Genomic DNA, 11,452 nt, shown 5'->3' with positions numbered 1-11,452 from the left:
CTGATCCACGTGGGTGCTGACACAAATGTGCAAACACCACTGAGGTGGGCCTTCCTTGCTCTGCCCCAGACAGACCCTGTCTGCACATCTGTGTCAGAGCCTCTTGGCGGTGCTGTCCTCTGTGCGGATTCCAGAATCAGACAAATCCTAATTTTCCATGTGAGCAAAGATTTCCCCCGACAGCCCCCCACCCCCGCTTTTGATCGAGAAGAATCAGAAAGATTCTCGATTACAAAGTGAGTCTGGCCTGTGTGGGTTTGGCCTGATTGTTTACAGAAATGCAGCAAGAATATGAATTTACCGTGAAGGCCTTTCTGTTTGCTTGGCTGGGGTTTTTCACAAGAAACCTCAGGTGGAATTCCAGGCCATGCTGTTCTGAGATGGGAACCAAACCCAGAAAGTTCCCCCACGGTGGGGTGCCCTCCTTAGGACACGGGATGCAGGACAGCCATGGACTTGTGGCTGTTTATGAGTGCTGCTGTACGTTCACCTTGTTGAGCAAGCATCACCCCCATCTCAGCCATGACTTTCTCCCAAATGAGAACTGTCCCCTCCTTGCCAGACCCTGGCATCCACCATCTGTGTTCTGTCTCTATGACGCTGACCCCTCAAGGCCCTCTTGGGAACCCGTCCTACAGTATTTGTCCTTTCATGATGGCTCATTTTGCTAAACACGATGTCCTCACTGTGCATCCGTGCTGGATCATGTACCAGGATTGCCTTCCTTTTTAAGTCCATGTAATATTCCATCGTATGGATGGACCATGTCTTGTTTATCTCTTCATCTGTCAGGGGGACACGGGCTGCTTCTACCTCGGCCACTGTGAATTCACTGCTGTAAGCCTGGGAGTAAGAATAACACTTTTGTCTTTTGTTGTTCAAAAAACCTCATGGGCTGCAGCAACTGGGCTCCCCTGTCCTCCACTGTCTCCCGGAGTTTGCTCACACTCATGTCTGTTGAGTTGACAATGCCATCCACCATCTCATCTTCTTTCACCCTCTTCTTCTTTGTCTTTAACCCACAGCGAACTGTAAACTGAGACTGAGAGACGGCCCTGCCTGTGGGAACACAGCCATGGTGTCTCTGGGCTTGAGTCCTGAGGGATGGGGGCCCAGGGCACTCATGTAAACTGGGATCCCAGGCCTCCTGGATGCCGAGTCTGGTTGGACTTCTGTCACGGCCTCACTGTCACCGCCTCACAGGACAGGAGAGGGAAGAGCCGGGGTGGGGGCACTGGGCCTGCTGTGAGCAGCTGGGCCTTCTCCTCCCATCACTGCTGTTCCTGGTCCTGAGTGTCCTCTAGGATCTGGGTACAGCCCCACCCCTTCCCAAGGCCAATACTGGGCCCCGGAATGGGCTCCTTGGATTCCAGGTGAAAGCGTTTGCTGGTGGGCAGGCAAGTGCCGTTAGCAGAGACAGGGCGGGCAGGCAGGCCTGGCCCTGGTCATGTGTTATCTGGTGCAGGCAGGCCCAGACACGGCTTCACCCCTGGGTGGCCTTGGCAGGATCCCAAAGCCAACACTGACCCTGAGTGCAGTAGTGGGGAGAAGGGGGCAGGCAGGGAGCAGGCAGGCTTCTGCAGGGTCACCAGACCCTGGACACCAAACCTGCTGTGCCTTCACTCCCGAGAGGAGGGGCTCTGGCTGCCCGGGGCCATGAGTGTGCATTTGTGCGCAGGGTGTGTAGGGGGGTGGCGGGGGGGGGCGCGCACGCCTGTGTGTGCCACATGTCTATACCTGCACCGCCCGCGGCCAGGACGTGCGTTGGGAGGACCAGGCTGTTGTTGCCCCGCAGCCGGCCGACAGAGGGCGCCGTCCGACAGGGCTTTGTCCCAGCCCCCCAGAAGCCGACCTGGCTCCTCCCTGGGACGTCAGGTTCGGAGCTGAGGGATCCAGTTGGCCACCAGTGCACCGGCGCTCAGACCCCTCGGCTCCGTAGGAAGGGATATGTTGGAAGGATGTTCCAGGAGTGAGGATGCAGAAGACTGGAGCCCGAGGCAGGAGGGGGACCCAGGAGTGGCCCGGCCTAGGAGTGCACACGTGGGGCAACTTCCGGGCGCGGGGCCCTCTCTCACCACCTCTCCCCCAGTCTGGGTCCCTCTCACTGGCTGCCAGGCCTCCTGCACACACGGGGTTTCTGTGTCCACTTCTAATAAGAAGATGACATGCCAGCAGGACTTCATGGTTGGAGGCCCCGAGGTCCGTTCCCCCCACCCTCTCCTCTCCCCAGGGCACAGGTGTCCTCAGGGGCGGAACTATCCCCCCGCCGCACCCCCCCCCCCCCATTCGGGACTGCGGAAGTCTGGCCTCGGGTGGGGCTGGAGTCCTTCCAGTGCTCAGGATGTTGAAGGGCTCAGGGCCGGTTGGAGTCCCCCCAGGTCCTGTCCTAGGCCCCAAAAGCCCCACACAGGCCTCACTAGGCGCCCCACCCCCACACCCCTCTGCCCCCACCCCCACCCCTACCCCCGCAGGTAGGGTGTCCCTTCAGTAAGTGACTCGTTTTTGTCTTTTCTTTAAAACAGGATCTTTAACGGCCACTTAATATCTGTAATTAGCATGCTAATTAGACCCACCCCTCTGGGCTCCCCACCCCTATTCCTTGGCTTTGTCCTTCAGCCCTAGAATGGCAAGGCCCTGTGGGTCCCCACTTGCCCCTGGGGACTCCTTGCTCACCTTTCCCCGGGTGAGAGGTGCCGGGGCCACACTGGCCAGTTGGGCCACCCCCAACTCTGGGGACCAGGGCCGAGTTCTTTCCCATGTACAGTGGAGCCACTACCCCCCTCTGCAGCAGGGAGAGCTGAGCTGCACGTAGAAACACACTTTTAGGGAATTTGCTTTATCATGTTTAATTGAAGGCCGTTGAGGCCGTGGCATGAATATTCAGCAAGGTGGCAGGAGCCTCTTCAGACTGCAGGACTGCAGGACGCACCCAGCACGGGGCCTGTCAAAGGGGGAGCGAGGTGGGGAAGCTATTAATTGAAATAGCTTCATTAATTAGTAATTAACAGCAGAGAAATGACTGTGTCACACGGCGTATTTCAGTGGATGCCCTTCATGTGTTATGGGGCCTTTAATTAAAGGATGTGCATTTTAATTATAGGCAAGCTTGGCCCTTTGACCTTTGGAAGACAAAAGAGCCTCCGAATTTTCAAAGAAACTGGCCAGGAGGCTGGTGCAGGCCTCAGGGGACCGGCGTCCTCCGACTTCGGGACCCTCTTCCTTCCAGCCCCTCTGAGGCCGAGGGCCCTGGCTGCTCCTCCCTGAGCCCAGAGGCGGTGGCCATGTGAGGTCACAGGTCAGGGCAGGAGGGGTCCCGGGCAGGAGGGCCCAGAGAGTGATGTCGGCACAGCCCTGCAGGCCAGTGCCTTGCGAGTGGGGGCTCAACACAGTGCCCTGAGACCTTGGGGCAGGACGGAAGACCCCCGGGCCAGTTGGCTGAACCCTCCTCCCCTTCCTGGGCTCCGAGTCTCTGTTCTGTTCTGATGGGTGTGGACACATTTTGTGAACAGAACAAGACACACTCACAGGGCACAGCCCAGCTCTCCCAGGAGGTCTGGAGGTGGCAGTGACCTGGGGCTGCAGGACCAAGCTCTCAGACCCAGAACTGGGACAGCAGACCTCTCGCAGGCCTGGAGGCTGGAAGTCTAGGGTCGAGGTTCCAGCAGAGGTCCCTCTCTTGTGCATGTGGATGGCTACCCCCCTACCCCACCCCGTGTCCTCATGGGCTTGTCCCTCCGTGTATGTCTTTGTCCTAATCTCTTATCAGGACAAGCAGATTGGATCAGGGCCACCCCAGGGACCTCTGTTTAAAGTTATCTCCACCCTGGAAAGGCCTTATTTCCAAACACAGTCACGTTCTGAGATCCTGGGGGTTCAGGACGTCAACATATGAATTTTGGGGACCTTGTTCAGCTCATATGAGTGTGGCTCCCCCACTTCCACCTGTCCTGAGCCCAGAGCCATAGGAACCAGGAGAAGCTGCCCTGGAGACCTAGTGGGTGCTGTGGGCTGCTCAGACCCCATTATGGATGGGGTGGGGTTGCTGGCGGCTCACAGCTGAGTCTCCTTCCTGGGGTTGACCCCTCTCCAGCATGGAGGGACAGAGGCCCTGCCCTTGGCCTCAGCTGGGACAACCCTAAGGGATATAGGTTCCAGAGCTCCCATGGGGCGGTGAACGCTTTGGCTGTAGCAGCAAAGCACCCCAATTCCTCCCCTGCTCCCTGTCTCCTCACCCACCCCCAACCACTGATGCTGAGACCACCCCCATGACCTCCTGCTGCAAATCTCCACCTCGGGCTCATCTGCAGGGGCCCCTGGGCTCAGGGGGCTCCCAGAACCCTCCCCGCTCGGGAAGGACATATAGCTCCTGCATCTGAGACTCTCTATCCATTAGATTAGTAGGAGATGCCACACGGTTGAACTGCCCTCCAGGCCCCAGGGCATGGCGATCAGTAAGTGACAGCCCAGCCAGGTCCTGTTCCAGAGGAGGTGGGGACCAGCCCCCTGCAGCCCGGCCCTCATTTGTCTGAGGGACAGTGGAGCTGGGTTCAGGCAGCACTTTTTCTCTCTTTGGCTAAGGACAAGCTTGGCCAGGTTGGAGCTCGGGGGTGGGAGACACTCGCGCCGCTGCAGCACCTCAGAGTCCGGAGTCCTAAGGACCCTCAGCACCATAGTTTCCCGGAGTTCTCCTCACAGGCTGGTGAGACTTCAGGAGGTTTCTCTGTCTTCTCCCCCTCCAGTATTTTTGCCCCAAGTGGATGATTTGAACACAGACAGGTCCAAGGAGCCAGGTGATGAAGGTCCCAGAGCTACACCCCCTCGCAACTATCTCCCTACTGCTGGGCTTTGCCTATTCATCAGTCATCTGTCCCTGGGACCACTCATGTTTTTATCATTTCTATTTCCATGCTTCCCTTTCTGAAGTGAAAATCACCAAGGTTAATTCTTTCTTTCTTTTTGGCTACACTATGCAGCATGTAGGATCTTAGTTCCCCAACCAGGGATTGAACCTGCACCCCCTGCAGTGGAAGCGCAGAGTCTTAACCACTGGGCCACCAGGGAATTCCCAGTGTTAATTCTTTTTTTTTTTTTAATATTTATTTTAATTTATTTGTTTGGCTCTTCCAAGTCTTAGTTGCAGCATATGGTATCTTCGAACTTTGTTGCGGCACGCAAACTCTTAGTTGCAGCCTGTGGGATCTAGTTCCCTGACCAGGGATCAAACCTCGGTCCCATGCATTGGGAGCGAGGTGTCTTAGCCACTGGACCACCAGGGAAGTCCTAGGGTTAATCCTTTTACGTGAAAAACGTACACGGCTTGGCTACTTGATTTATGTCAAAATTGACCAGTTATAAAGTTCAGTCTCTGGGGCCTATATCCACCTACGCTCTCGTCCTGGGCATCTACCCTCTGTGATTCAGAAGCAGCAGGATGTGGTCTCAGCCTTCTGGCAGGAGACCCTCAGGGCTGTCCCAGCCCTGCTGTAACTCCTGGATTAACCCCTGCCCCGGGTCCTGCCTGCTGCTTGGACCCCATCCTGGGCCTGGGCCAGTGGGTTCCCATCATGGACTTGTCTCCAGAGTTGGCCTAATGGGAAGCTCTGGGCAAATGGGAGTGGGGGCCCGGCAGCTGCCTCCTTGCAGGTGGAGGGCCAGCTCGTCTGCTGTCAGCACGGGGTGGGCAGAATGCCTGGGCGGCCCTGGTGAGTGCCTTTCCTCCCACACTCTGTTCTGTCAGAGTGGCCACTCTGGGGCCTCGCCTGCCTGTTTACGCACTCGTGTCTTTGTTGAGTTAGAGACAGTCCTGTCTCTGGCTCACCAGCAAGATTCAAAGGGGTTTGAAGAATAAATGTTTTCCTAAGTTTTAGTTGACATTCAATTTTAATGACTTTTTAAACAAAGTAACTGTTAAATGTGTGTGTTTTACGGCCTCCTGATGTCTGACAGGTGTTTTTGCCCATGTGGGAAGCAGATGCTGACTGCGCCTCCCTAATAGCTCATAAATAACCAGCCCTGGGCATCCTCCTTTGTATGTGGCTCTGCCAATGGCCAATTTGTTCTTCAGAAGTGGCCACGCTGGCCTGTCAATCAGCTCTTGCCGTAGGCACTTTTTGGTGATTAGAAGCCCCTTGGAGAGTGAGAACTCCAAATTAGTTTTAAATAAAAAATAAGAATATTCATGCTGTTGAACATCTAAAGGTAAGAAAAACAACAGAATCCCAACCAGCCGGCTTGGGTCCCCATGTTGCTGGAGGAGGGGGCTGCAGGCCCAGACCCACCAGGGACCGGGTGCAGGACAGAAGCAGGGGATCACTGGGGGATGGATGTGACCAGAGTCAGCCTGAGACACAGGCCAGTGAAGCATGGGATCTGCAGACTGTTTCCCGTCCACTCTGGGCCTTTGTAGGACATAAAAGCTCACCCAAGGACAGGGATGGGGAGCTGGTCTCCTTGAGAGGAGGACAAGTTCCCCTTGGAAGAAGCGACAAGGACACAGGGTTTCGAATGAGGCTGCATGGGCCTGCCAGCTTCTGTGTGCTGCCCGCTCTCCCCTCCCTCTCCCTCCCCATCCCTGGCCTCTGCTGCCTCTCCCCCGCCAGGATGAGCAGGTCCAGTGCCTACTGCTACGTCATGTCTGCTGTCCTCCTCTCTGGGAGTCAGGGTGACAGCCTTGTGAACTCTTTCTGGGGTCCTTGCTGGGCTCCAGCCCCAGGCCCTGTCCAAGGTGCTGACCAGGCTCAGAGAAAGGCTTGGTCCCAGGCACATGAGCTGCCCTGGACTCACCTTCTTCCTACAGTGGTGTCCACTGCTGTGGGGAGCCTCTCACCATTGGTCCTTTACTCCTCACCTATGCTCAGCGGGGACCCTAGCCCTGCCCTCCCAACCTCTTTTTCCTCCACCAAGTTCATCCTTCCCTCATCTCTTAGGGCCCCACTGCTGCCCTGGGGCCTCTGCACCTGCTTCTCCTCTGCCTGGCTTGCCCACCCCATTCTCCCAAGCTCAGTCCAAGGTCACCTCCTCCAGGAAGTCTTCCTTCATCTCAGGCTAACTTATCTGATTACTGTCCATGCCAGTTCTCAATGGTGGGTTCTGCCAGGGTTCACCTGTTCGTGCTCACAATTTGTCTTTAGCAGACAGCTGTGCCTAGCACATGGAGACACTTGATCATTAACGACTTTTGATTAGTCAGTTAATTGGTCAGGGTTAGGTAGTTACAATCGATACCAACATCATCTCATCGTGGTGACAGTCTTTTTCAAATTTACCACTTTCACTGGTTTTAATGTTGTACAGTCAACACCTCTATCAAGTTTCAGAACCTTTTCACCACCCCAAAGGGATATTTTGTACCCATTAGTAGTCACCGCAACCCTCTCTTACCCCAGCTCCTAATAACCAATAATCTACTTCCGTCTTCCTGGATTTGCCTCTTCTGGGCATTTTGTACAAGTGGAATCACACACTGTGGGGTCTCCTGTGTCTGGCTTTTCTCACTGATGGTAATATCCTCTGGGTTCATCAAGGTGTCACATGTAGCTGAGTAATAGCCCATGTCTAGATGAGCCCCTTCTGTTGGTTACTCCTCAGCTGGTGGGCATTTGGTTGATTCTGGTTTAGGCCTCTTTTCAGTACTCAGCAGCAAGAGGAGCATGTTGAGGGGCTGCGGAGACACAGGCGTCCAAAGTCCCGTGTCCCTGTTCTCAACTGTGACTGTCCTGGGAGCCTATGACCCACCCTCGGCCATCAGCCACTCCTGATTTCAAGAGGGACAAAGTGGTCCCTTCCCAAATGAAGTGAATTCTAACCTCTCAACCAGGGAGGACTGTGCCAGCCAGGACAGTGCCTGCTATCACTGCTGCCCAGGCCTGTGCCTAGCGGCCCTGCAGTTCTCTGCTGAAGCGGCTGGCATCCACATATGCCTGGCAGCTCAAGTCCCCTGTGAAACCCCTGAAATATAAAAATCTTAAATATTTTAGCAAATAAAAAAATTTTAAACTGTGCGGCCAGATGTCCAAGTTGACAAAGTGCTTAAGGCGTTTGACTGATAAAAAGCCAGAGCCCACAGTAAGTGGGATTTAGAACAAGCCCCGAGGCAAGTGTGTGATACTAGAAACGTCCCGGCCCTCAACGCAGTGCTCAGGCTTGGGCACAGGGGTTTGAAGGCAAGCGTCCATCTGTCGCACCGTGCGTCCCAACACTCAACAAAGGCACATCGATCTCAGCGTGGCCGCGGCTCTGCTCTGCAGCAGGCCCAGGCGGGACGTGTCACAGAGGAAGGGCCATCAATATTCATGGTCGGCAGGCACCTCTCCTCTCTTCCCTCTCTCCACTGTGTCAGCTCTCTGCTTGGGCTGTAAACAGCAACTCTGCCTTCAGAGTCTGCAGAAGCACCTGAGACACAGGGGCCCGGGAAGCCACGGTCCTCACCTGGGAGATGGAAGATCACCCTAGGCCTCTGTGAGGGCAGAGGGCAGAGCCCTCCCCAGACTGAGAGGAAGAGAGGGACCCAGGGAGGCCACAGTTCTCGCCTGGGCAGAGAGGGGGGTCAGCCCAGGACCCTGTGAAGGCAGACCCCTCCCCAGATTAAGATGAGAGAGGGAGAAAGGGGAGCCCCGAGGGGAGGGGTCCAGGGAGGGATGGGAGCCCCGAGAGGAGCGTAGACAGCTGAGAACTATGGAAACAGCAGAAAGCCTGAACTCGGCTGGCTGTTTTTTTAAATCCAGGGGTTGATTTCCAGCACTGCTCTCCAAGTGTAGCATAGGTAGCTCAGGAAGAACTAACCATGGGGTCTGGGATGGTGGGGACTGTTGGCCTTGCCAATGGAGGGAGAGGGAAAAGAGCTGGGTCTTCTAGGTGTAGATGGTCTGGTCTCATTTGCACCCCTGAGTTGCTGGTTCTCACTGTGCTGATGACGGTGGTTTTGGCCCGGAGCTCCCACCACCTGAGCCCAGTTGGGCCCCCTGTAGGGCCTGGTCCAGGCCTCTTGGGGGAGGGCCTCTGGTTCCAATCTGCCCTCCTTGGCATCTGAGAAGCCCTATACCTACGTGGCCTCCCCATGGCTGTATGGAGTCAGTCAGCACAGTTAACTCTAGGGTATGGCAATCAAGAATGAGTCCCGGGAGCTGATCCACGTGGGAGAGTTAAGGGTCTTGTCCTGGAGAACAGCATGATTATCGGGAGAGTCACACACAAGCTGGGACTCCACTCGACCCTTTACACAATGTCAGGGGACCCAGGCGAGTCTTGTACGAGGACACTGCCCACCTGGTTGTCTGCTAGTCCCGTGGGCAGCCGGGATGCACCTCCCAGCCCGGCAGAGTCTTAACCCATTCTACAAACCAGGACACTGAGGCTCCAGGTGGCCAGTGGCTGATTCAGGCCTTGGGTCCTGCCTGGTCAGGGGCGGCCCATCTATTGCTCACAGCCTGCCCCTGTCCTGCCAGACCAGAGCATCTGCAGTGGGAAATGTCCTGTGGGCTGTTTTTCCTAGGACAGCTAACACCTTGGGGTCCCCAGAGGGTCCAGCAGGCATGCCCAGCTCGTGACTGTGTCAGGGTCCATGTGACCCTCGCACAACTCTGTGACGTGGCTCCCAGTGAAGCAGAGGCTGTGGGTCCATCTAGGCAGCTCTGTGCTGTTTCTGACGACTCCTGGGCTGACCTGCAAAGAGGACGGTGGTGCTATGAGCACCCTGAGGGCTGTGTGCACACAGCTGGCCAGGGGCCCTGGAGCAGCCACCATGGACCCTTCCCTGCCCTCCTGAACCTCTGGGAGAATAAAGCCATGGAGGAGCTCTGGATAGCTCACGAAGGAGAGGTAGTACCGTGAGGGGTGGTGGGGTCTTTGTACCCTCCAGGGTGGGCTTGGGCTGAACAGTAGAAATTGCTCTTATGCAGTCTGGGGGACAGAGGTCCTAAGTCAGGTGCGGGCAGGGCCACAGCCTCCGGAGACTCCAGGGAGTGTCACCCTTGCCTGTGCCCACTCTGGCGGGAGCTGTCTCTCTGTGGCTCTTGTCATCGAGCTCCCTCCACCTTCTCTCATGTGGACACACGTAAGAGCCCACTCAGATGAGTCAGGTAGCTGCCTCTTCTCAGGATCCTTAATTATGCCTATTCCTGCGTCAACCAAAATTTCTGAAATGGAGACCTGATTGAAACGCTAGTGCTTACTTGGGGTTTATTAAGACTGCAGCCTGGGAGAAACAGATTCAAGAAGCACCTGAATTGTGTTCTGTCAGACCTCAGCATGAGGGGAGCTCATAAATGCAGAACCTCCAAGGTTACTGTCAGTTACGCAGAGAGGGGGACACAACCAAGCCAGACCCGTCACTATGCCTGTAAATAGGCAGTATCTGATGGAAGTACATGTGTGTGTGTGCATGTATACACATGTGAGCATGTGTGCAAATGCAAACGTGTCTGGATACATGTATGCAAATATGAACATGTGTCTGGATATGTGTGCAAATATGAACATGTGTCTGAATACATATATGCACGCTTGTGTGTGAGTGAGTGTGCACAAATCTACCTGTGTGTGTAGTGTCTCAGGCACAGCCTGGGTTGGGGCAGGCTTCTTTGCACTCCTCCTCCCCCAGCAGGGCTGGCTTTGCAGCAGGCAGCCTGACCTGAGCGGTGTGCCAGGAATCCAGCACTGTAATTCTGTAATTTCCATCCTGTAATTCTTAATCATTTTGGAGCCAGGGCCCCGTAGTTTCAGTTTGCACTGGGACTGCTATTCTGTAGCTCATCTGGCCCCCAGGAAACTGATGGAGTCTTAGGAGGCAGGGCTGCCAGGGGGTCTGCAGCCACATGAGTGACCTGGTCAGTGGGTTTCGGGGAGGCTCAGGGCCTAGCGTGCGGGGGCCAAGGACAGTGGCCAGAGCAGCAAATACCAACACAGGACACCTGCTGCAATCTGAATTCAGATGATCAGGAAACGTGTCTTCAGTATTAAGTACGAACCGTGCAGTTACTTCGGGCAGAGGCTTACTAAAATGACTTCCTGCTGTTTACCTGCGAAGCCAGCTGTGTGTCTGGCCAGGAGGACGTGGACCCTGCTGGTCTCCAAGAGTCATCTGTCAGTGGGCAACCCCCAGCCCCGGCTCCTAGGCAGCTTTGCTTCTGTGTGGGGTGGGCAGGCGGGAGCAGCAACAGAGGAGTCTCGGGAGAGTTGCAGGGACAGTGACACCCTGGAATTTTGGCTGCATTTAATATGTGTAATGGGGAGGAAGTGGGCCAAGGCCTGAGATTAGCACCCATCACAGATCCAGGGCAGCAGACGTCCATCTGGACGCACTCAGGTGGGTCCAGTCTACGGCTCAGCCCACAGGCCTCACCCACTGATGTCTGTTGGTCTTCATCTAATGAGTGATTCCGGATTAAAATGGGGCCAGCAACAGGGCACTGATTTATATTAAATCTCCATAAAATGAAAATTGCAGAGACCTACT

Source organism: Budorcas taxicolor, chromosome 13, assembly GCF_023091745.1.
Source record: "Budorcas taxicolor isolate Tak-1 chromosome 13, Takin1.1, whole genome shotgun sequence".
Lineage (NCBI taxonomy): Eukaryota > Metazoa > Chordata > Mammalia > Artiodactyla > Bovidae > Budorcas > Budorcas taxicolor.
Note: the sequence above shows the minus strand (reverse complement) of the source record.